The sequence below is a fragment of the Capsicum annuum genome, chromosome 11 (genome assembly GCF_002878395.1).
Source record: "Capsicum annuum cultivar UCD-10X-F1 chromosome 11, UCD10Xv1.1, whole genome shotgun sequence".
In the NCBI taxonomy this organism is placed as follows: Eukaryota; Viridiplantae; Streptophyta; class Magnoliopsida; order Solanales; family Solanaceae; genus Capsicum; species Capsicum annuum.
In genome coordinates this window covers 60,524,447-60,549,021 of record NC_061121.1, presented here as the reverse complement: position 1 = coordinate 60,549,021, position 24,575 = coordinate 60,524,447, and positions in this window count along the sequence as shown.

Below are 24,575 nucleotides of genomic sequence, written 5' to 3'. Positions count from 1 at the left end.
ATCACCCTAAAACTGATAAAATAAATCATTAATGTGAGGAAGAGAAAACTTATTCTTAATCGTCACCTTATTCAACTGCGAATAATCAATACATATCTACATAGAACCATCTTTTTTCTTCACAAAAATGACAGGCGCACCCAAGGTAAAACTCTTGGTCAGATAAATCCGTTATCCAAAAACTCTTGCAACTGATTCTTTAGTTTCTTCAACTTTGCTGGGGCTATCCTATAAGGAGGAATATAAATGGTCTTAGTGCCCACTCAACATCAATAGCGGAATTAATATCTCAATCCAGAGGCATACCAAGTCTGTAAGGAACACATCCATAAACTTACAGATAACACAAACATAATCCAATGAAGGAGGTGAGATAACACTAGTATCATAAATATGAGCCAAACAAGATAAACATCTCCTCTCAACCAATTTATGAGCTTGGAAGAAGATATAATCCTCTTAGGACCCGATTAAAGTGCACCCTTTCAAGCTATCCTTGTCATACTCGACAAAGCTTAAGTAATAGTCTTAGCATAACAATATAGGACAGCATGATAAGGAGCCAACCAATTCATACCAAAATAACTTTGAAATCAATCATATCTAGCACAAAAAAACTACCAAAGTCTCATGCCCAACAAAATCTACAACACAAGATTGATGCACCCAATCCACCACTAAAGAATCACATATCGTGGTAGATACATGAATAGGTATGGCAAGAGGCTAACTAACAGAATCAAAACTCAAGGCAAAATACACAGACACATCGAGATCAAATAATACATATATAGTTCTGAAATAAATAGGGACGATATCTGTAATCGCAACATCAAAAGTCTCTACCTCAGGTCTGGCTGTCATAACATAACACTGACCACGACCACCAGCTATCTGGGTGGCCCCATGACCACCAACTTCCTGAGTGTCCCTATAACTACCCCTACGATCTCCACTACTCTACCCCTTACACTTCTGGTAACAGGAATAATAGTTGATTGAACCACCCAATGGGGTTAGTCCCTGGTCATATGTATAATATCATCACACTCATAACAATCTCTACGACTAGTCTCAATAGAATAAGGTACAACTAGGCCCGAACGGCTACCCTGAATTATTAAACTAGAAGATCCACCACTTGAACTCTGGAAAAATGCCTACACTAGACTACGATGGTATCCAAGAGAACCTCTAAAATCTTTGCATCAAGAGGTTTGACTCCTGGACTCACGAAAATATCATGCCTTCTTAGCGACACCCTAAGATGCACTAAGAATATCCTCTGTCATCTTAGCATGATCCATAATGCTCTGAAAAGAAGCTCCAAACACAACTATTTGAACCGTATCCAACTGAATGGAGACATCCAAACCCTTTACAAACTTTTGAATCTTCTTAAATTTAATGGAAATTCTATCATAGGAATATTTGGACAGGGCATTGAAGTATTTTTCATACTCAGCACCAGTCATGGAGCCTTCCAAATGATCAAACGTAGCCCATATATGATCTTTCATAATAAAAGGCACAAATCTCTTTAGAAAATCCTTGATAAATTGATCCCAAGTTATGTCAGAAGAATCATGAGGTCTATAACTAACAAGCAACCTCTACCTATCTCTCCCTATATCTCTCAACTGATAAGATATATAAGAAACTTTATTAGACTGGAGCGAACCAAAACTATGCAACTTATCTCGCAATCAATTAGAATCTCATAGGCATCCTCGCCCACTGTGCCACCAAATCTTGAAGGACCCAATTTAGTAAACCTCTCAAACCTCTTCTGATCCTTTGAAGATATCGCTGCACTAGTTATGAGATGAGGTATTATAAATCTGGCAGGCTGTGATCCCATCTAGGGAGGTAACATAGATGATAGCTAGACTCCTAATATCAAAACCCCATAGTCAGGTGTTGACACTAAAGGTGGAATATAAATCAGGGTTTGAGGATTACCTAAACTAAAAGTAGGTGCAATAGGAGGATCCACACTATAAACTGGAGGAAACTGGGAATAACCAAAGAAGAACCCTCTAAATCGGTCAGAAAATACACCAATAATCCCTCTAACACTGGGATAGATAAACTTTGAAGAACTGGAGTAGGACCTATACCTCTAACCTGCTTAACATGAGGATCAGAGGAGAGTACCATAGCACTCCTCGTAGATGAGACTTCACCACGGGGCTGTTCCCTCCATCGAGTTTATTAATGACTCAAGGCTCGCCCTCTGGGTGAAGGCTCAATATCACTACTCTCGTGAGAACTAATCAACACCTTCTATGCAGAAAGTGTGAAACATAACTCAGAACAAAAGATATTAAAGAACTTTAAGACTAATGAAACTTGCCCTCTCTAATACCAATTTCTCATAACTAAAAAACAATGGTCATGCGTACCTTGACAAGTAAGCCTATCACTCAAACTGATACAAAATGGAAAATAAAAGACAAAAATAACCAAGGTAAGACTTGTAGAATGAATCCAAACCATACAAGTAATCATAATAATATGGAAAGAAATTCACCATGTAAGATCTTTGAAATTAGGGTTAAAATCCAGAATCAGAGTTATTTTGAAGGTTAAATTGATGAAAAACTAGTAACTATGAGATAAAAGTATTATTTAAGTAAAAAGGAATGAAATTAGGAATTAAAATCAAACCATAAAATTTTTGGGGTTTTGAGAAATTAATTAAGAAATTACTAAGAAAAGGGGTGATTTCTTTCCTTAAATCCGTAAGAGAATCAAGAAATAGATGCTAATCTAATTTCCAAGCTCCCACAAGCTTCAATTTTAAGCTTTCACACTATTTTAGGGTTTAACTCTAAAGAGGCAAAGTGAAAGAATGAACAAAATGGGTCAAGAAAAGGGTATTTTTTTTATACTGTGTACCAACTAAAAAATCTATTTTTTTTGAGTTCGACCCAGACTCTGAGAGGTGCCCAAAATTCTTTGAGTTTGATGAACACAAAGGAACTATGCAACCACACTAAATTTGATGTTCCAAACACTTTCGAGAAGTTGCATTTTTGAAAAAAATATCTTTTTCATAGAGTTGACCCTCGAAATCCAAAATCATAATTTTTCAAGTCGAGGGTTGAAATGAAATTTAAAAGCCATAAAATCACACCAATATGTTACCATCATAAAATTGACGTTTTGGATCTACTGGAGAAGTCAAATTTTCCATCCGAGGTTGTTTCGACCAAATGTGGGTCTCACACTCATTTTTAATTTTCTAACTTTCTGACCAATAGGTCGAAATGATCTTGGGTGCACCGGGACCCAAACCAAAGGTCTATCTAGCCTAAAATTGATATTCCAAAGCTGCTGGCATAGTCTGTTCAGAAATCGATTGCATGTATAAAAAGATATCCACATAAGTCCAAAATAAGGCTCTTTAAGCCATCAAAAACCATAATTTTGAATAGATGGTACCAAAATGCATCAAAAATCATGCCAATCATCCCCATACCCTAGAAACACCATAATGCAACTACGGGGAAGGGTAAAATAGTCAAATCACACAAACTCACAAATTTTACATAGTTTACAAAAAATAGGTTGTTACAGGATAACAGTTCCAAAACCTAAAGGTTCTGAAACTAAGCAATGTTTGATAAGTTCTCAATGTCTAATATAAAATGTCATACTGTATCTTTTTTGGGATTTGACATGGAGATGCATATAGGGTATCCACGGCGGGCTTTTGTTAGCATAGGAAAAATGTGTAGCATCTTAATATGTGTTGGAAAATCAAATACAAGGAACTTACCTATACTTATACCCCTGAATTTGCATATTAGTCCTAGAAGATTTGGTGTTTTCCTCAACATAAATTCTGCATCCTCCATACAAGAAAAATATGGAAGGGGAAGAGTTTTTAAAGAAAAATATTTAGTGGAGTCCTCGAGTAATTATCTTTATTTTTCAAAGTGAAGTCTTCTTTGAATATATGCAAATGTATCAAATTAACCATCTTCTAAACTATAATAGGTACTGACCAATTTTCTCCACTACCTTTTAATATCAGAGTTTCAAGGATGCAAACATTGGCTATGATGATGGAATTGACTCCTCAATATATGTTGCATGAAAGAACCTCAAGTAAACTAGCTTAGTTGGGAAACAATCAACAAAAGTATCCCTCAAATTTAAGCCTTTCAAAAACTTGAAATTGTAAAAAAACCATGAAGTTAAGAAAGTCCTTTCATTCCTATAAAATAATGAATCAACAAGTGGGCAAGATGAGATCCATTCTTCAAGATCATCCACTCCATAAAATGCTAAGTGAGATTATGTATACTGCTTGTGAAAGAAAGGATTGAAATTTTGATCCTTGTGAATTTTATAAATTAGCACATTGATTTTCAAATATAACTTTTGTACTTATCACTGTGAATATATATTTATTAGTTAAATCATGGAAGCAAGGCCGTAAATCATCCTATACACTAAATTCTCACACATCATTAATAAAGATAAGATTTTTTTTGGAAATTAAGTTCTGCGAAGCTCATCAACATGTTTCTCTCTATAATTAGAGTCCTCATGACCACTATGAAGCTTATCAACATATTTCTCTCTATAATTAGAGTCCTCATGACCGATAGCATCACACAAAACTGCCAATAACAAGTTCTTATATGAATATACTTGAGAGACACAAGTATTTGCACGAATATCAAAGTAAGAAACAGCTAACCTATCAGAGTAGAGTATGTAGGACAAAGTTATCTTGCCTATACCTGATATGCCAACAATTTAGATAACATATCACTCTCTACTTTCTTTTATTAGCTGGTGTTTTAAATTTTCTATTGCATTCTCAAACCCCACTATTTCTTCATTCAACCTTGGATTCCTTTCCAGATTTGATGACATATGAGCTGTACCAATATTCATTATATGCTCAAACATTTTCTTTTTAAAAATATTTGCTACCTCTACTTTGATACAAGAAATATATTCTATGATATACAACAGCCAATGCTCAAGACACCAGTGAGGAAATTCTTTGCCAATACAAGCATCAATAACATAGTCCACCTCATATGCTTTGCTACTTAATTGTCTAGCACAATGTGGAAGTGTCTTGACCTTACATGTGGTACAACTTTTAGTGAAGGTGTTGAATTATAAGGTTTCACCACCACTGAGGGACTAGGTCCCCGAGGAAATATAAGTAACAGTAAAATAGGAACAAAAATTAAATATGCAAAACAAATTAACACAGGAGATTTTTATGTGGAAACCTCCGTGCTCAAGGGAGGAAAACTATGACCTGTCATCATTAGATTTCCCAAGATCCACTTTATTCAAGCAACTTTGATTATAGAATTCAAAAGTATTTAACTCTAAATCTTAAATCTTAAAATACCTCTATTATAAACCAACAAGACAACTCTATGTCACTGTTATTCAATTGACTAACTCTAGTCAATCATCCTTATGTAACTCTACTTATGATAAACCACTCAACAAAATGAAAGGGATTTTTACTCAAAATCCCTAGAGTAAACATCAATATTTGAACTTGACTCAAGATATTACGAGTTAAAGAACAATCTATTTTCTGGATCTTGAGATGGAGAGCTTTTTGTTGCTATTTGAGAAAATGAGATTGCCAAATAAATAATTCCCAAAAGCTGATCACTGTTGCTTATATAGTTGTCAGAGAATTTGATTGGACTAGGTGTCCCATATTATACACTGTGAACCTGCACAATAATGATGCTATAAGACAAAAGTATGCAGAGTGAAATAGTGTACAACTATCTTTTTGCAGTCCTCAATAAGAGTATATAACAGACCTAGTCCCTGAGCATGTTATTTAGTAATCATTTAAACATAGAACAATAAATTCCCCCTTTTTGATGATGACAAACCATATTCACAAGAACATTTGAATTCCCCCTTACTCCAATATTCACAAGAATAATTAAGCTAACTAGAAAATTCAACTCCTCCTTACTCCAACACTTCCCTCTTTCAACTAGCTTCTCCCCATCAACAACACTCCTAATAGTATTAACATAGAGACCAGTTCCCTATGAACTACTTCAATAAGAACCATCTTTCCCTATTTGGCATCATAAAAAAGTAAAGACAATAACCAAGATAACCAATAAGTATAATAGGTTAATTCATAGATACTAGGGCAACACTAATATGAATAAACAAACTTATAGGAGAAATAAATGATAGACATAAACAAAGAGTTCTATTTATTTTAATTTAGGAAAAGTATAATATTTAGCATTTACTAAGAAAAACATAAAGTACTGAACTAAAAAGCCACAGGGATAGTAAAAAAAATAACACAAGGGTAATTAAAAAGAGAGAGAGAGAGAGGGAAGGGGCTTAATAGGATGGAGGCTTAGGAGCAAGTGATATAAGGAAAATCTCTATCTTGGCACTCAGTAGAGTGAGTGTTCAAAATCTACTTTATAAGGTCCTAGACTTCAACATTCAATTCCTTGGCCTCTCTAGTTAAACCAATGACCTGTGCTTTTAGTGCTGCATTTTCAGTATTCAACTCCTATGAAGCACCAGGTCCCTCTGATGATAGTTGCTGAATCTTTAACATGAAATGTGAAATATCTGTATATTTGTCTACCAGTGCTAGTCTCAGCTCATCCACTTCCATATTCAACTTTTCTCAGACATCCATCAACTCTGAAACTTGGGACTTGGTCCCAACTTTTTCTTCAACATACTTATTCTCTATTAGGATGGTCAAAGTGAACATATACTTCACAGTATCAGGTGTTCCTCTTTCACACACTACCTTAAAATTATTGAAAACCCTATTTAAGTAATAACCATAGGGCATTCCATGTTTTCCTTCCTTAATATGCACAACTTTGTGCACGTGCTCAATTATCATAGAAGGCTAGCTTATTAACTCAAAATTTATTAGATACTCCATCAAGAATAGGTCTACTACTAAGACCATAATCCTCTTCTCAGACCTGGGAAGTAACACCTTGTTGACCAATTCCTAAAGCAGTTAAAATTCATATTTAAAGAACTTTTTTGTGACCTCTGCTATAGAGATCCCTCCCACTTTAGAAGCAGTCTATATAAACTCTACTGATGGTAGCTGATTTCTCATAGACTTATCTCTAATAATAGGAAATTCAATAATATTCCCTAAAATTTCCTTAGTTAACTCCATTTTTGTTCCCTGCACCATTGCTGACAAACTTAACCCATCTTATGCAAACATGATTGTATAAAAGAAATATCTCACCTACTTTTTAAATATAAGAGAAAAGGTTACTCAAATAGATGCATCCACCATTGATGCTTCACATATTCAACCAGCTCAACCATTTCTGATTGTTAAAAAATCCTTGGGTCAAACACCCTTCCTAACGATATTTTCTGAAATATTAAAATGTCATTTCTTCTTACCTTGACTTAATATTCTTTTCTTTCTATAACTTTATTCTCTTAAATGCACTGCTAGATTCCTATCCTGCCAAACTTTCTTACATGGGACTAGGCCCCTCAGAAATTTTGTCTTTACTACAATTTTGGGTGTAGTGATTTTTGGCTTTTGTCTATAGACCTGGATTTCCTGCCTTCCTGCCTTTCTATGCTTCCTTTCTCTTTTGGCTATTGCAGAAGAAACACTAGTATCAATGTCCCCTTTTCCTTCACCTACATCTACCACATCTATATTTTTCTCATCCACTACTATTGTCTTTTTTATCTTTCTCTTTTTAATTCCTACTGATTTGTTGGTATTCATAGCATCTTCTAGGAACTTCTTTTCAATACTCATAGTGGTATATGTTCTTACCACTTTTTCAGTTTTCCTAGATTTTTCTTTACCTTTAGTTCCTTTTTTCCCATGCCTTTCCACTTTAAAGGTTTATCATCACCATCCTCTCGTCTTCATCTTCCATAGGAGTTTGCACAAGCTTATTTTCTTTCTGAGTAGTTGCATGAGTCCTATCATATATAGGAAGTGGAGACTTAGTAAAATAATTTTCTTCTATTTCAACTTGACTTCCTTTTTGATCACCAGCTAATAGAGTCAGAATCTTAGCCACCCAATCTTCCCTTGACAAAGCACTGCTTGATGGATTTGACTTTTTAATTTGAAGATCTTTCTCAAATAGTTATGCAAAGATTGGGTTTGACTCGGAGAGGGTTAAAGAACCTAGTTCTTTGGTGGTATCAAAAGGAGTAACAACAGCTGGTGTCTCAGAAGGAGTTACTAGTGATTCTGATTCTATGGGATGGGTGATCCGAAACCCCCACTAGAGTGCTCTTTAACAGTGGCTATTTTTGGGTTTATGTCAGAAGTTATTGAGCCCATATCTATGAAAGGTTTTATCATAACTAAGGGTACTGGAGGTAGAATAAAGAAGGGATTTTCTTCAGTGGGTATGGGCGAGTAAGGGATTTTAGGTTTCTTCGAAGGGTTTGAAGGAGAAGCTTTGTACGATATTGGAATTTTGAGAAAAAAAAAAGAAGAGAGATAATTTTGAAAATCTAAAGGTTGTTAAAGATTAGATAATGAGAAATTTTGGATTTGATGTGAAGAAAGAGGGATTTTTTTTTAAAGAGGTAAGAGGTTGTAACATTTGGACCTAAATAGTATGGGATATGTCTGGACCCTATGGCCACACCCTTTTGGATTTGAATGATTCGAAAACTTTTTAGAGATGTGGGAAAGGACATGTGGTTATTTGAACAACCACTTTATGAAATTTTAAGAACTACATGCATGATACTAAAGTATGGGATAGTGCTAGGTCCCTCTCTTGCTTGGAAGGAAATTGTTTATTTGGTGTCTGTCTCATCATTCCTTCTTAAGTACCTACTCACCGTGTATGTAGACCTACAAAGGTATGGTACAAAGTTAGACCAACTAAAAAATTTCAAACTAGGATACCTCCTTCATAATCGTAACCAAGATCTTGAGGAGTTGGATCCACTAAGGCAACTTAATTCATTTTTATTAGTCCCAATCTCAATCTATTTTTCACAAATTGCTCCCATTGAAGAGCCTTTGTGAAGATATTAACCACTTGATCTTTAGTCTTGCCAAACTTCATACATATTACTCTTTTTTCCACATGTGTCTAAGAAAATAGTGCCTTACATAATTATGTTTTGTTCTCTTATGTTGTACAAGGTTCTTCGCCATATTAAAAGCACTTGTGTTATTACACATCAAGGGTATAATATAAGTAACAATTCCAAAATCCTTTAGTTGAAGCTTAATCCATAGTAATTAAGTACAACATGAAACAAATGCTATATATTCAGCTTCAGTAGTATAGAGAGCAATAAAAATTTGCTTTTTAAACCCCATAAGATTAAAGATTAACCAAGAAAGTAAGCCATTCCATATGTACCTTTCCTATCTACCAGGTATCCTGTATAATTATCATCAGCATACCATATCAGATTAAAATTATCTCTTGAAGGATAGAATAAGACCAGATCCCCTATTCCTTTTAGGTACCTTAGAATTCTATTAGCAACCTTCAATGATACTCTTTTGGATAATCTTGGAATCTGGCACACATACCTATACTGAACACTATATCAGGACTGCTAGCTGTTAGGTATAGTAAAGATCCAATGATTTATCTATATATAGTGTTATTTACTGAGGTAATAGGTTCATCAACATCCATTTTAAGCTAGTACCAATGGGGTATCAATAGGCTTTGCATCACCCATGTTGAATTTTTTCATCAACTTCTTGATATATTTTTCTTGACAAATCATGGTTCCCTGAGGTATTTGCTTGATTTGTAGCCTAATGAAGAAGCTTAATTCACCCATCACACTCATCCTAAAATCACTTCCTATAAGTTCTGCTAAATCTTAACAGAAGGACTTTAAAGTTGCACCAAAAATATTGTCATCAACATAAATTTTCACAATTAACAGGCTCTTTTCTCTAGATTTCAAATTAGGGTGTTGTAAAGTTTTTCTCTCTTAAAACTATTTTCAAGGAGAACCTGCAATTATTTTTCATACCAAGCTCTAGGAGCCTACTTTAATACATAAAGAGCTTTATCTAATTTAAGGACATAATGTGGTTGGTCAAGTTCTTCAAAACCCAAGAGGATGTTTAGCATAGACTTTTCCTTTTAGACAATCATTGAGAAAGATACTCTTTATATCTATCTAAAATAGCTTGAATCCCATATATATATATATATATATCAAAAGTGATAAGGATTCTAATTGCTTTCATTATTGAAATAGGAGCAAAGATCTCATCATAGTCAATTCCTCCTTCTTAATTGTATCATTGAACCACAAGCCTTGCCTTATTCCTAGTGATAGTTCCATGCTTATCTTGCAAATTTTTACACCCATTTATTCCTAATAATGGTTCTGTCAGCAAGTTTGGGATCAAGTGACAAACTTTACTCCTTTCAAACTGATCAAGTTCATCTTATATGGCATTTACCCAGTCAACATCCTTAAGAGCTTCCTTTACATTTTTTTGGTTCAATTTGTGATATAAGTGCTGAAAAGGCCACAAAGCTCCTTGCTTGTGCCCTTTTTTGAATCCTTGATTCCAAAGGAGAGGTTAAATTATCAAGAGAGTGAGATGACTTATGCTTACTACAAGACCTTCTTGAAATTGATTGAGTTACGCTGGGACTAGGTCCTTCAAAAATTTAGTCCTGAGTCCTCCATTGAGAATCATCAAAATCAGACTCTTACACTTGCTTCTTTTATTTGAAAGAAGACCTGGTTTGGACACAAGTATCACAAACTCTAGTGTTCGAGATGGTATATACATCCCTTGGTTATCATTTTTCTTTCCTTAATATAGAAGACAAACTTACTCTTTGGCATTAATATACTATCCCTCTATTCACTAATGGGCTCATTATGAAACTGAAGCTAGATAATTCTATTTCTACAATCAATTGAGGAATAGCATAAATGTATCCAATCCATGCTATGACTAACATCAAAATCAGTCATCTCTAACTCTACAAGATGAACTAAAGTAACCTTCTGAGACACTGTGATTGGGCAATTGCTGTATACCCATCTGGCTGTGATAGAGCTACCCACTGAAGTAGACACTAAAAAGGGTTCTGCTAAGATTTTGGGACTAACGTCAAAGTCTATATTTGTTTAAGGAGTCACAAAGGAGAGTAAAGATTTGGCATTTAACAATGCCTAAACATGAAGATGGAAGACTCATAACATACCCGTAACTATATCAGGAGAACTTTACTAATCCTGTCGAGTCTGGAGAGCATAAAGCTAGTTTTGATGATGCCTACTGGTAGAACTAGAGGTGGAAACCTATTGAGTCAGGTGAATTGCTGAAGTTGATAAAAAGTTAGACTAACCCTGTTGACGAAGTTTTTTTTCCTTCTGGGCAACCACTAGGAAATCCTTGATCATGTGGCCTGGTTTGCCATATCCTAAAAACCCATCACTGCCCGCCTTACACTCCTACTAATGATTCTTACCACATTTCTTGAAAAGCAAGTTGGTACAATTACTGTTTACATTACCCTGGGTCTTAAAGCCTGGCACCCTATGCCTATTGTCCTGCATGAATTTAGGCACTAGCGCACTGGCTAAAGAAGGGGCTGGAGCTAAAAAATTTTGCAGAACTGAGAATGATTTCCACTATTAGACCTCTGCTGTGAGAAGTTAAAGCTACCTGTTCTATCCCTTTTTTTCCTTATCCTTAAGTTTCTCTTCCTCAATCTATTGAGTATGAACCATCATCTCTAGAAAGGTCCATTTTCTTAATTAACATGACTATTCTACAATTCTTAATTACATTATCAGACACACTAGAAACAAACTTACTCATCGTAGACCTAGAGTCAGCCACTATAGTTAAAGCATACCTTATCAGCTGAGTGAATTTTGAGTGAGTACTCCTTCACAGTCATGTTTCCTTATTTTAGATTTATGAACTCCTGTACCTTATCCTCTCTCAACTCAAGTAGGAAGAACCTATCTAAAAAGGACATGGCAAACTCCTACTATGTAGGCCCTGCCGCAACACCTTTGTCCTCCATCCACTGGTTGAACCAAGTATGAGCTACTCCCTGCAACTGATATATAGCTAATTCAGTACTCTCACTTGAGGTGACACCAATAATGTCTGTTAATTACCACACACTATCCAGAAACTCTTACGGATAATCCTCAGACTTAGATCCAGAAAACAATAGAGGATTCATCTAAGTGAAGTCTTTGATCCTAGCTGCTACTTATTTATCACTGTATTGGCTGGGGTAACAACCTACTGGTTATTCTGAGTATCCACAGAATGGGACAAAATGGTGAAAGCGACCCTAAACTCAGCATGGAAAACATATTCATTTAGGGGATCTTCCTATATAGGTGGTGGTGTGGGTTGATCCCCGTTCCTTATTTTGTTGTTTCTTATGAGAGACATTTTCTATAAATTGATGAAGGATAAGTTAGAAAAAGGGAATTTAATAATGCTCTTGCCCTTTTGCATGACATGAATACTAAAAGAAAGGAAACTTTCCTAAAACATCTCGTAGCCTCTTGACCATAAGTGTGGCAAGCTTCACACCCATGCACAATACTCAACTCAAAGTGGATTTTAGAAACCCTAGGATATTTTAAAACCTTAGGCTATGATACCAAGTTTTTTCATGACCCGAGGCTACCCCCTAGTCATAACACAGTGCTTATAGCAAAAGTGACCCTAAGCTAACCATGATCTAGTACCTACCATGATCACTGAATGATATAATATTGAAATACCAAGTGCGAAAGTCAAATTGATAAAAGTCTACTAAGATATAAAACTGAAGCTAATACCATCGATTGAATCACAGAATAAATCAAAAATAAGTCTGTAGATAAATATCTAGTTTAAATTTTTGAATATCTATACATCTAGTCTGAAAGCCTCTAAGACATGTGGAGTTGATGGGACAAACCCTCAACTAACTTCGTACTAACAAAAATAAAAGAAATACTAAAAGTAATTGAACATAAATTATTCTCGATGGATGAGGACTCACCACTATTACTGCTGAGAGGCACTGAGTTGACTAAGGGAAATCGGGGAACTGAGCGTCCGATCCTATATAGTAAAATCAATATAGTGTAAAAGATAGTATGCGGTCAGTACTTTGAATGTACTGGTACGTGACAAAGTGACTAACTAAAAATACATATGGACACTGAACATGGATGCATGAACATGTAAAAAGAATACAAGACTAAGTAAAACATGTACTAAGATAATCTATCAACTGACTGACTGAATAGCTGATAAACTAAATACTTGGTCATGCTAACCTGTACTAATATAACTTAAGTGCTGAAGTGAAATCATAGGAGATTGAAATTCAAAAAATATAATAACATATTTCACATGGGGAAACATCTTGGCATGGCTTGAATTCAAAACTATAGAGCAAGCATGGATTAAATTAATAGTTAACATGGATATTTTCATAAAAGAGGATAAAAGTTTCATACTTAAACAAAAAGGGATTTTGGAACTCAATGGGTGAAAGGAACCCATTGATGAATATCCCACATACATTAATTACTTGAATTCTTGAAGAAGAAGCTTAGGATTAGAACCTTGAATTCTTGAATCCTTGATTCCTTGAGGAGAAACTTGAATTTTATGTTCTTAGGTAAGGGAAATGAGTTTACATATGATAGATGATGGAGAATGGGGTAATTGATGCCCCTATTGTAGTTTTAATTCATCAATTGGGTATTTGGGGTGAGGTGGAAAGACTAAAATATGCCTTGGACCTTTGATTTAGAATGCATGTAAATACAGCCTCCATGGCTTGGATGTTATTATAGAGACTAACCTTTGTGGCATAGATGTTATCGCGGAGAATAACTTCTGTGAAATAGACCTTAACATAGAGACTATCCTCCGTGTCACATATCCTATCATGGAGATTATCTTCTGCGACACAGGGATATCGCGGAGGCTTATTGCCTCCGAGGTCCGATATTACCCTAAACCCTGTCCAAAAATTCTAAAACCATCCTAGAATACCCCTTTAACATCCTTAAGCATGTTTCAACTCAAAAACCAATATTTTGGACTCGAAAAGGCCAAAAATAAAATTTTTGCTTTCTTGGCATCTTAAAATGGCCAAGTCTTTATACTTAGTGTGAATTAAAGCCTTGGACCCCTTGAAATATGCGCCTAGTATCTAGAATTGTATGTAGAATTTTATGGGGTATTGCACTAACACCAAACTAAAATTGGTTCCATAAGTGTGAAAATAGCCCTCAATTCCAAACTTAGACTGAAATTCATCTCATTATTTTCTAGACTTGTACTAAAACCCATATAATAATTAATGTCAAAATTAAATCTATCTTAATATTATAAATCGTTAGACTTGAACCGAAACTAACATCATCTCCTAAGCATTAATCTAGAATAAATCATCATACATCTAAGCCTTCTTAAGATATAAAATATAAATATAGTTGATATAACACGTCTATAAGGTCTACAAGGAGCTAATAGTAGTCTTAACCTAAGGTGGGTCAGAGGGGCCCATTTCTAATCCCTAAAATTAATTTTAAGGAAACTTCTACCTTAAACCAGGGTAAGACATCTAATTTCACAACTAGATATTCATTAAGCCACAATTTAGTCCTAAGACAACAATTCTATCTAAAGAATGAGTAATTAAGTCAATTATTCCTGCTTATAGTTCCTTAATCATATTTATAATTCAATTCATGCTAAATGGAACTCTAAGTCCTAATATTCAATCCATATCTGGCACACTATCATAAATATACAATTTAGCATAATCTATAAGAAAAGTAAAGCTAGCCTATCTGGATGTCGAAGAAAGCCTGTTGAAATTTGCTGAATTGACGATTCCCCTTTCAAAAAGCTTCTGCATGATGTCACGTCATCAAAATGGTAATCTACACCTAAATACAAGAACAATGATACCTATATTACATTTTTGTACTTCGGGTCCCAAATTACGTAAAAATCTCATGTGGGGCCTGCTTATGGAATTGCACTTTCAAAACTGACAATACCTCCCTCAATGCTCAAGGAACATTTACCATCAAGAATGGGTAAAAATCTGGGCTCAAATAATGCCTCAGTCTACTAAATATGAATCTATAGAATTTGAAAAAAATTTGAAAATTAACCATGAATTTAATAGATACTTACTGAGATTTTGATGAGGAAATGACAAATCTGAGCTCTTAATCACCCCAAAATCTCTTAATAATGCTTCTCCAAATTCCTACTCTCTATAGAGTTTTCATTCTTGAAACTTCTGAGAAAATAGGAGAAAAATTGGGTTAATGGGGTATTTTATGGCCTCCAGGTGCCACTTAAGTGGACACTTGACCGCTTAAGCGGCTAAGTACCACCAAACCTATACCTGCTTAGGCGGGTAGATCACTTAAGCAGACAAACTACTGCTAAAGTTGTGGCTTTTTGGGTAAGCCAAGGCTGTTAAAGCACCTGGATGGCCACTTAAGCAGCCTCTGCAAAATCGTCCAAAGGGCCGCATTAGAGGAAACACCAGCTAAAGATTTGGAATTTTCCAAGTCTCCACTATTGTCTCCCAAAACAAACCTCCAAAAAATTATGATGTGGTCGATTCCAAATATAGTAACCCAAACCAGGTTGGAGTCGATTCCACAGGGAAAACACTGAATAGTATCTCAAACTTGAAAAAGTCCACGAGCAGTGCAGAAACGTAAATCGGGGGAAGTTAAAAGTAACAAGTAACAGAACTTGAATGCTTGAGTGCATAAACAATAGAAGACAAACATTAGGACTGTGTTCCACCTGGCTTCTCAACTGTGTAAGATTCTCATACTCAATCCACCTACCTTACTACTCTACATGCAAAGTTGACAAGCCATGTACTATCAATCGTCTTGTGAATGTATTGATAGATTTCACCCTTTACCTTGTGAGTCTCAGGGTGTTACCTTACTGTCCCCTGTCTTTAAACTCCGTACAACTCTCCCCTTTTGAGTCTCAAGTTGATAAGACGAGGGTTGGTAGCCTCGAATCACTATTATAATCTCCTATTCCCAATCTTAAACTCCTTCGTGAGGATGTTCTATAATATAGGAAGTTACCAAACCTCTACAACAACTTAGGTTTAATAAATACAAAGATCACATTACAAGAAATGACAGTCGAATAAATGAATCTTCTACTTCCCTTATGCATCTAATCCAGTAGGGTTCTCGCAATCCTAGTCAAGGAGATTAGCCGCTTATGTTCATGCAACAATCCATGATAATCAATAAATAACACATGTAATTAATTTCACAATAATGGAATAGAGAAAATCTAAAGTCTCCAATTGAATAAAACCCCCAAATCTTAATGATCAAAGTATGTTAAAAGTATCAAAAGTAATATAAAAGTGTGTAACCTAATAAGAGAATAACCCTAAGGTATTTATAGTATGTTTGAAAAATAAATAAATCCTAATAAAAATAGAATAGGAAAAGTAAGTCAGCACTCAATATGACTCATGTGGTCTACTTATAAGGTCTCCTTATGAGTCGTACGATTTTAATCATAAGCATTCTAGTAACTGTTCTTTAGGCCTTCAAGCTTCTGTTTTCCTTACAATTCATCACCATGAGTCATAGTTCGTATATGACTCGTGGTCTTCACTCGTTAGCAGTTGAGCCTTACTTTCAGGGCTTTGAACACTGGTCTTTTTATGACTTCTCATTATGAGGTGCAATCAAATCTTATGACTCATGGTATTATACTACTTTGCCTTTGAATGTTAGCTTTCACTTCTTCTCTATTTACAATAGCTCCTCACAACTCATAGCCTCTACTTATGAGTTGTGGTCATTCTTTACTTAGCTTCTTCATCTTGACTTTTGCTATTGTCTTGGTTACAAGTATTCCTATTAATCGTATAATGACTTGATGACTTGTAGGTAGACTTGTAAGCTGATCATTATTCAATATATTCAGAGATTTTCTTCTAGTTTTTATTCCAAGCCACTTTCTTCCTAAATTCCCTACACTTAAGCAACAAACACATCATATCCCTCAAAAAGGCCTAAGTCCAAGCATAAATTCTTTGTTTTAAGCATTGAATGTACCGTGTTTCCACGGTGCATCAACACCCTAAACTTAGAATTTTGCATGTCTTCAGGTGAACCACAATTAACACCTACAAAGACACGATGCTTAACTTTGAAGAATCTGTGACATATTTTGCAGTTGGTTTATTATTCAGCTCAAGAATACCTTTTTCCCCATCCTATCTCATTGTTCAAAAAGGATACTATGTATACTGATTTGGTGCAATAATGTGACATGCAAGAATCTAATGATGGCATTACATTAGTAATGAATAACTAGTACTAAGTAATACACTACTCGAACAGATAAGTTACTTGACATCATAACCTATGTACCCTTACATTCAAAAAAGTCCCTATTACTCATCTTAATTCATTTTATTATTTTAAGGATCATTTAGATACACTCACACTCACAAAGATGTTCTAATCAGTGTAGATAGAATTCCATAGGCTTGCCGTTATTCTCTTTACCTAATTTTTTAGACTTTGGCCAACTGGTTTTGAAACACGGCAACCATAACCTGTGGTGACTGTGGTACACTCCCTACCCTATCTAAAAACTATACACTATCCCCAGTGCATCTAGCAATGTAATACAGGGAGAGAGGACATACCTGGATGTTTTAGGTGCCATCTAATACTTTATCATCATGAGAACCTTCAGCTTGGGCCTCGCTCTCCTCAATATTGGTCCCATCACTTTTCAAGACCGTCTCTACATCACCAGTTGAGGACGATGATATCAATGGTATGTCTAGTGTTGGGGCCATGTCACTGCCCCTCTCAGCATTCGTGTCTGGTCTCAAACTACCGACACTAGCAGCCTGGTCCTAGAATCTCACCAACCAGACTTTTTTACTCACGATGATGTCTCGCATTTCTATTTCTATATTTTCATCTTTGGTGCTCTTTATTTTTTTTTCTTGTTCTTTTTTTTTCTTTTCTCCTTCTTCTCTAACTGGAACACTCTAAATATTTTCAATTTCTAACTCTGGCTGGACTTCCATGATAACAGGCATTAGGAAAATTGGTCTTTCATTCAATTCATTAACCAGCTTTTGCAACTCATCTACCTCAACTTTCACCTCTAAAATATTAAGAGTTTGGCCACTTCCCAGCTAACGTGTGACTTTCCACTCAAAACCATCAAATCTTCTCTAGATTTTCTTAGTTTGTTCTTCCAGTTTGTTTTAAACCCAAGGTTGCACACCCTCCACCACTAACTAAACCTTTTTCTCTAAAGTAGTTAACCTTGTGATAACATCATTCCACATAGCCTGTGAGATGACTTCAAAATCTATTAGAGATAATCTGGATGAGGATGGGCATGGTGGTGCCGATTGTGATGAAGTGTGGGCATTGGATTTACCCATTATGTTAGACGGTTGGGGATCAGATTGACTACCTTCAACTGAGGTGTCATTTATCTCATTCAAACCAGAAACTTCAAAATTCACATCTATGTTCCTGAGTATTTCAGCTAATATTGCCGCTCCTTATTTTGCTTGCCGAGTCATGAGGTTTGCTATATCTCTAATCAACCCTAAATCAGTGGTAGTCTTCTACTCAATATATTGATCAATATTTGAGAGTTCTAGAACCCCCACCTCCAAGCAAATCTACATCAACAAACATGGAAATACCAAAATTCTATTTTCTCCACTCATTACTTGGTCGTGTATCTCTCTAGATATAAATTATGAAGTATCAAACTCATAACCTGCCATGAGTCCTGCTATTAATGCTATGTAGACTGGACTGAGCACATTGTCCCCAGTAGTGGGATGCAATATATGTCAAGCCAATGTCCACCACACCTTGGCCTCAAAATTTAGAGTTTGCATTGCAATATGTACGAGGTCACTTCTGGGCCACCTACCGCCCAACTTGCTTCTTCCCCATTTGTAGTAATAATGTTCGCTACCTATATGAAATGCATCATCTTGTCAGCTGACCCCATTTTATTCTTTGTAATCTTCCATATTTCATCCATATGATACTCAATCTCGGTTGTGTTTACTAGAGGTTGAAAGTCAGGTCCATGCAAGAATCTAGAAATAGTTCTTGGGGAAATGTTCAGTCGAAATACATGAATGGTCAATAATGTTATCAGATCACCACACTTCTATAAGTTTCCCTGAGGGTATTGCCTTTTTAATTCACCTTTGTATGCATAATAAAACTCCTGCACTAATGTCAGACTAAATTTGCTAGGTGCTGAGGTCATCCACTGAAATTTGTATTGTTGAGACCTAGCTGCGAACCCAGGCATCTCAGACATGCTTGCTGTAGTCAATATTATTTCTGGGTATATCCCCCTCTTTAGATTTCCTATAGCTGGGTTTACCTCCAACCCCACATTATATATTTCCTGCATTCAAGGTACCCCTACCATTAAATAATGGGCATCGAAGCATGTTTAATGTATAGTTATACTTAGGGGGTGGTGGTTGGACATCAATAGGAGTTACATTCTCCTTCTCCTCACTTCCATTCTCCGACTCTTCCTCATAGGAGCTCGATTCTTCCACACCTGTATCATCATTATATTCTTGTTCTTCATCATCATTATCATCCTCAAAAGATGATGGTGAGTACGGTAGGGAAGTACTTGGATTTTCACTCTGGGTCCCTTTGGAGGTGTGTCCTTTTTTGTGACTATTTTCTTTCCCCGAGGTCATTTATCCCTTGGGTCTGCCTTCCCCTTCAGTGGGTATTCTATGAGGTCACCGCTTGACTTATCTATTTCCTTATTTCTCAGTTGGTAATCAGACTTAGGGGTCGATTTTTTCTTGGTATTCTTTTTTGGGGTTTGCTTGGATGATGAGTCACTTTTAGAAAACATGAGTACCTACTTGCCTCAAACTAATTAGTGAGTTCTTACAAAACAAAAAGAAAAACAAGAAACTTTGATGTCAGTGTACATGTAGTGGACCACTTATGACTAGGGCGTATGTGTCATGACCACTGGGTACTACTCAGATGGATGAGTCGTAAGGTAAACAGTAGATAAGTTAGTGTTTACTGGTTAGGTTACGATTCTCCCTAACGAGTCATAAGGTTAGTTTAAGGCTCATTACCAACACTCGTAAGCTAACTAGAAATATGTTGTACTATGCATAAGCAACCCCAGTAATTACAACTTCTACATAAGAGTCATAGGTATTGATTACGACTCACATGGTTGTGTCATAACAATACCAGAACCTACACTCTTCTAATCCTCCATGTTATTAGTGGTTACGAGTCTCGTGATGACTCATTATTTGTCGTTACAAATTATTATGATCCCCGTATCCACTGTAACATGGTGTTTAGCCTGAGTTGACTCCAATATTCAATCCCAACATTATATAACCATAACACACTTCACAACCCCTACATTTATCTAAAATATACTTTTAAAGCACAAAATCTGAATTCACTCCCATTATTACATTATGAAGCCAAAATTTCAAGAAATAGGATTTGGTTACTCATGTATATACATATTCAACTTATGAAACCCTAAAACCTCAAACCATTTTTGAATTTATCTTAACACATAAAGCGTTTAAGCATAAGAACTTACTTGATTTCTTGAGGTTTGGATTTCTTGAGTTCAAACACTTTTTAGGCCCTAATTCTTGATGAATTTTTGAATTTTGGAGGACTCACTTAATTGATTGATGTTTTGGAGTGAATTCATAGTTTTTAGAGATTCAAAGTCAACAACAATGGAGGGAGTATTCATTTTAAAATGTCGGATGCCCAATTTGGTTGCCCATTTTTATTTAAAAGCTAATTAGGGCCGGGTTGACCCGCAACCCTTGAACTATCAAGCTTGGTTACGAGTGATGTATATGGCTCGTAACCAATGCTAACGGGTCTCATACTCCCTCTATAAATACTTGGAACCTTACTTGGGTCTATAGTCATTACAATTCAATGTGATGATTCATAGTCAGAGATTATGATTCATGGTGATGAGTCGTAGTTAGAGATTACGACTCGTTTTGAGAGTTATAAGGACTTCAAAAACCAATTACCTAAAACTGATCTAAGTTCCAGGTCCTTATGACTCCTGCTCATGATTCGTTATGTTTGGTTACGACTCGTGAAGAGTCTGTATGACCTTATTTCTGTAATTTCTGGCTAACTCTTGCAATTTTCAATCCTGCACACTGAACACACATATTACCCTATAATTAATTAAGTACAAAACATGGGTTGCCTCCCATACAACAGTTGATTTAACGTCGTGGAAAAATGAGGCTAAGTTGGATACTCAGACTTCACTAACTAGCCTCATGGGTTTCCTTCCATGTAGCGCTTGATTTAACTTTGCCGCACGATGCAGTTGCTTTGGTTACTCAGACTTCACCAAGGTCCATCTAAAAAATCACCTTAATTTCTTCAGTGTTACCCATGTTGTGCTTTACACTTTGTCCATTTACTTTGAAGGGGGCTTCATCACCATGCTTCAATTCTAAAGCACCGTATGGAAACACTCTCACCACTGTAAAAGACCCATACCACCTAGACTTCAACTTGCTTGGAAACAAGCGAAGTCATGAGTTGTATAGAAATACTTGGTCACCTTGCTCAAATATTCTTTTCTCAATTTAATGGTTAGGATGCATCTTTATCTTCTCTTTGTAAAGTGTAGAACTCTCATAAGACCAGAGTCGAATTCATCCAACTCTTTTATCTTATTCATTCTTGCATTTGCTGCATCATGCTACTTTAATTTCAACTTCTTCAATGCCTATAGTGCTTTATGTTAAAGTTCAATAAGAAAGTGAAACGCCTTGCCATACACCAAATGATATGGATAAGAACCTATGGGAGTCTTAAAAGCTGTTTGTAGGGCCATAATACATCATCTAACTTTCTTGACCAATTAGTTCTTTTGGCATTCACAGTCTTCACCAAAATGGACTTTATCTCTCTATTGAACACCTCAACCTGTCCACTAGTTTGAAGATGGTTAGCCATTTCCATCTTATGCTTTACTCTGTACTTCTCAAGTAGACTCTTGAACAAACAATTACAGAAATGCGACCTACCATCACTAATGATTACACGTGGTGTGCAAAATCGAGAAAAGATATACTCCTTCAAAAAGCATGTGACACTTCTTCCTTCATTATTGGGGAGTGCAACTGCTTCCACCCATTTTGATTCTTAATCCACCCCAACAAGAATATACTTTATGCCAAAGGAGCTCACAAAGGGTCCCATGAAGTCCACACTCCATACATTAAACAACTCTAATTCTAAAATAGGGGTCATAGGAAGTTCATGGCGCCTAGAGATATTACTTTGACGCTGACATTCGTCACAGGTTGAAGCAAAGTCATGAGCATCCTTGTATATTGTAGGCTAGTAGTATCCATATTTTAAGATCTTATGGGCTGTGCGGGTTCCTCTATGGTGATCTCTAACTGGTGAAAAATGATAAGCCTTAAGGATGCTCATCATCTCTACTTCAGGGATGCATATATAAATAACCCCATCCACACAGATTTGAAATAAGTAAGGTTCATCCCAAAAAATCTTCCTTACCTCATGCATAAATTTCTTTATCTACTAGAAGGATAGATCTTCTGGGACTAGATCACTTGCTAGATAATTTGCATAGTTAGAAAACCAGATTAGATCTTGAGAAGCTACCAACAATTGTTTGTTTGGAAAACTATCATCAATTTTGAGCCCATCTTCAACTTTTTGCATTGCTTCCTTCTCAAGTATAGACAAGTGATATGGAACTTGATTCTCAGTGCCTTTCCTATATTTGACCTCAAAATTAAAATCTTATAGCAAAAGAACCAACCTAATAAATCTAGGCTTTGTATCCTTTTTGACATCAAGTACCTCAATTTTGCATGATCAGTGTTCACTATTACCTTTATCCCAATCAAATAAGACCAAAATTTCTCAAAGGTACAAACCACTACTAATAACTCCTATTCAGTAACTGTGTAGTTCTTTTGAGTAGGGTTTAATTCCTTGTTAGCAAAGTAGATCTTTCGCCTAGGATATCACCTAAGGCCACTCTGCTTGCATCACATATAATCTCAAATGAAAAGTACCAATCAGGGGACACGATGATAAGAGCCATCATTAAATTATCTTTTATGCATTCAAAATCCTTCAAATATGCTTCATCAAAATCAAACTTCACCTTTTTATCAAGAAGCTTGCAAAGAGGGTTGGCAATCTTCAAGAAATCCTTGATGAATTACCTGTAAAATCCTGCATGTCCTAAAAATCTCTAAATAGCCTTCACAAAAATTGGTGGAGGTAATTTCTCTATCACTTCAAATTTAGCTTTTTCTACCTCTAAACCCATTTTAGAAATCTTTTGACCAAGCACAATGCCTTCTTTAACCAAGAAATGACACTTTTCCCAATTAAGTATCAAGTTGCATTCCTCACATCTACGAAGAGCGTTTGCCAAATGAGCAAAGAAGTCATCAAAATAATCACTAACTATGAAAAAATTATCCATAAATACTTCGATGGTGTCTTCTACCATATCAAAGAAGATTGATATCATACATCTCTAAAATGTGGATGGAGAGTTACACAACCCAAATGGCATACGCCTGAATGCAAAGGTCCCGTAAGGACAAGTGAAAGTCATCTTTGCTTGGTCTTCGAGTGCAATAATAATTTGGTTGTACCCGAATAACCATCCAAAAAATAATACCCACCCTTTCCCGCAAGTCTGTCAAGCATATAGTCCATAAAGGGCATGGGGAAGTGGTCCTTTTGGGTCCATATATTCAGTTTCTTGTAATCTATGCACACTCTCCATACTATGACTGGAATTATTGACACTAGATCATTCTTCTCATTAGGAACAACAGTAATACCACACTTCTTCGGAATATATTGTACCTGACCGACCTACTTGCTATCAGTAATGAGATACACTTCCTCAGCATCTAACCACTTGATTAATTCTTTCTTCATCACCTCCTGCATAGGAGTATTAAGCTGATGCTAATATTCTATGCTTGGACTATAATCTAGATCAAGTTAGATGTTGTGAGTATAAGAACTAGGTGGAATACCCACAATATCTACAATGGACCAACTAATGGCTCTCTTAAATCTCTATAGCATTAATAATAAAGCTTCCACTCCTGTTTGCATCAAGTCAGCTACAATGCTTACTGGCAAAGTGTTATCGGTCACCCAAATATTCATATCACAAATGAGAAGGGAGGGCCTTCAAATCTAAGACTGGTGGCTCCTTAATAGACAGTCGAGTAGGTGGAGTGGTTCTATTTTTCAGATCCAGGTTAAGTTTCTTTGGTACAAAACTATATGAACCAGTCCTATAAAGTGCACATACCATCTCATCATAGTCATCAATACCATCGATATCAAAGTTAATGATCAATACTGATAAGCTTTCATACCCGGCCTTTCTTCAATACGAACAGTCATTGTACCCACATTTGCATCATCAATGGTGT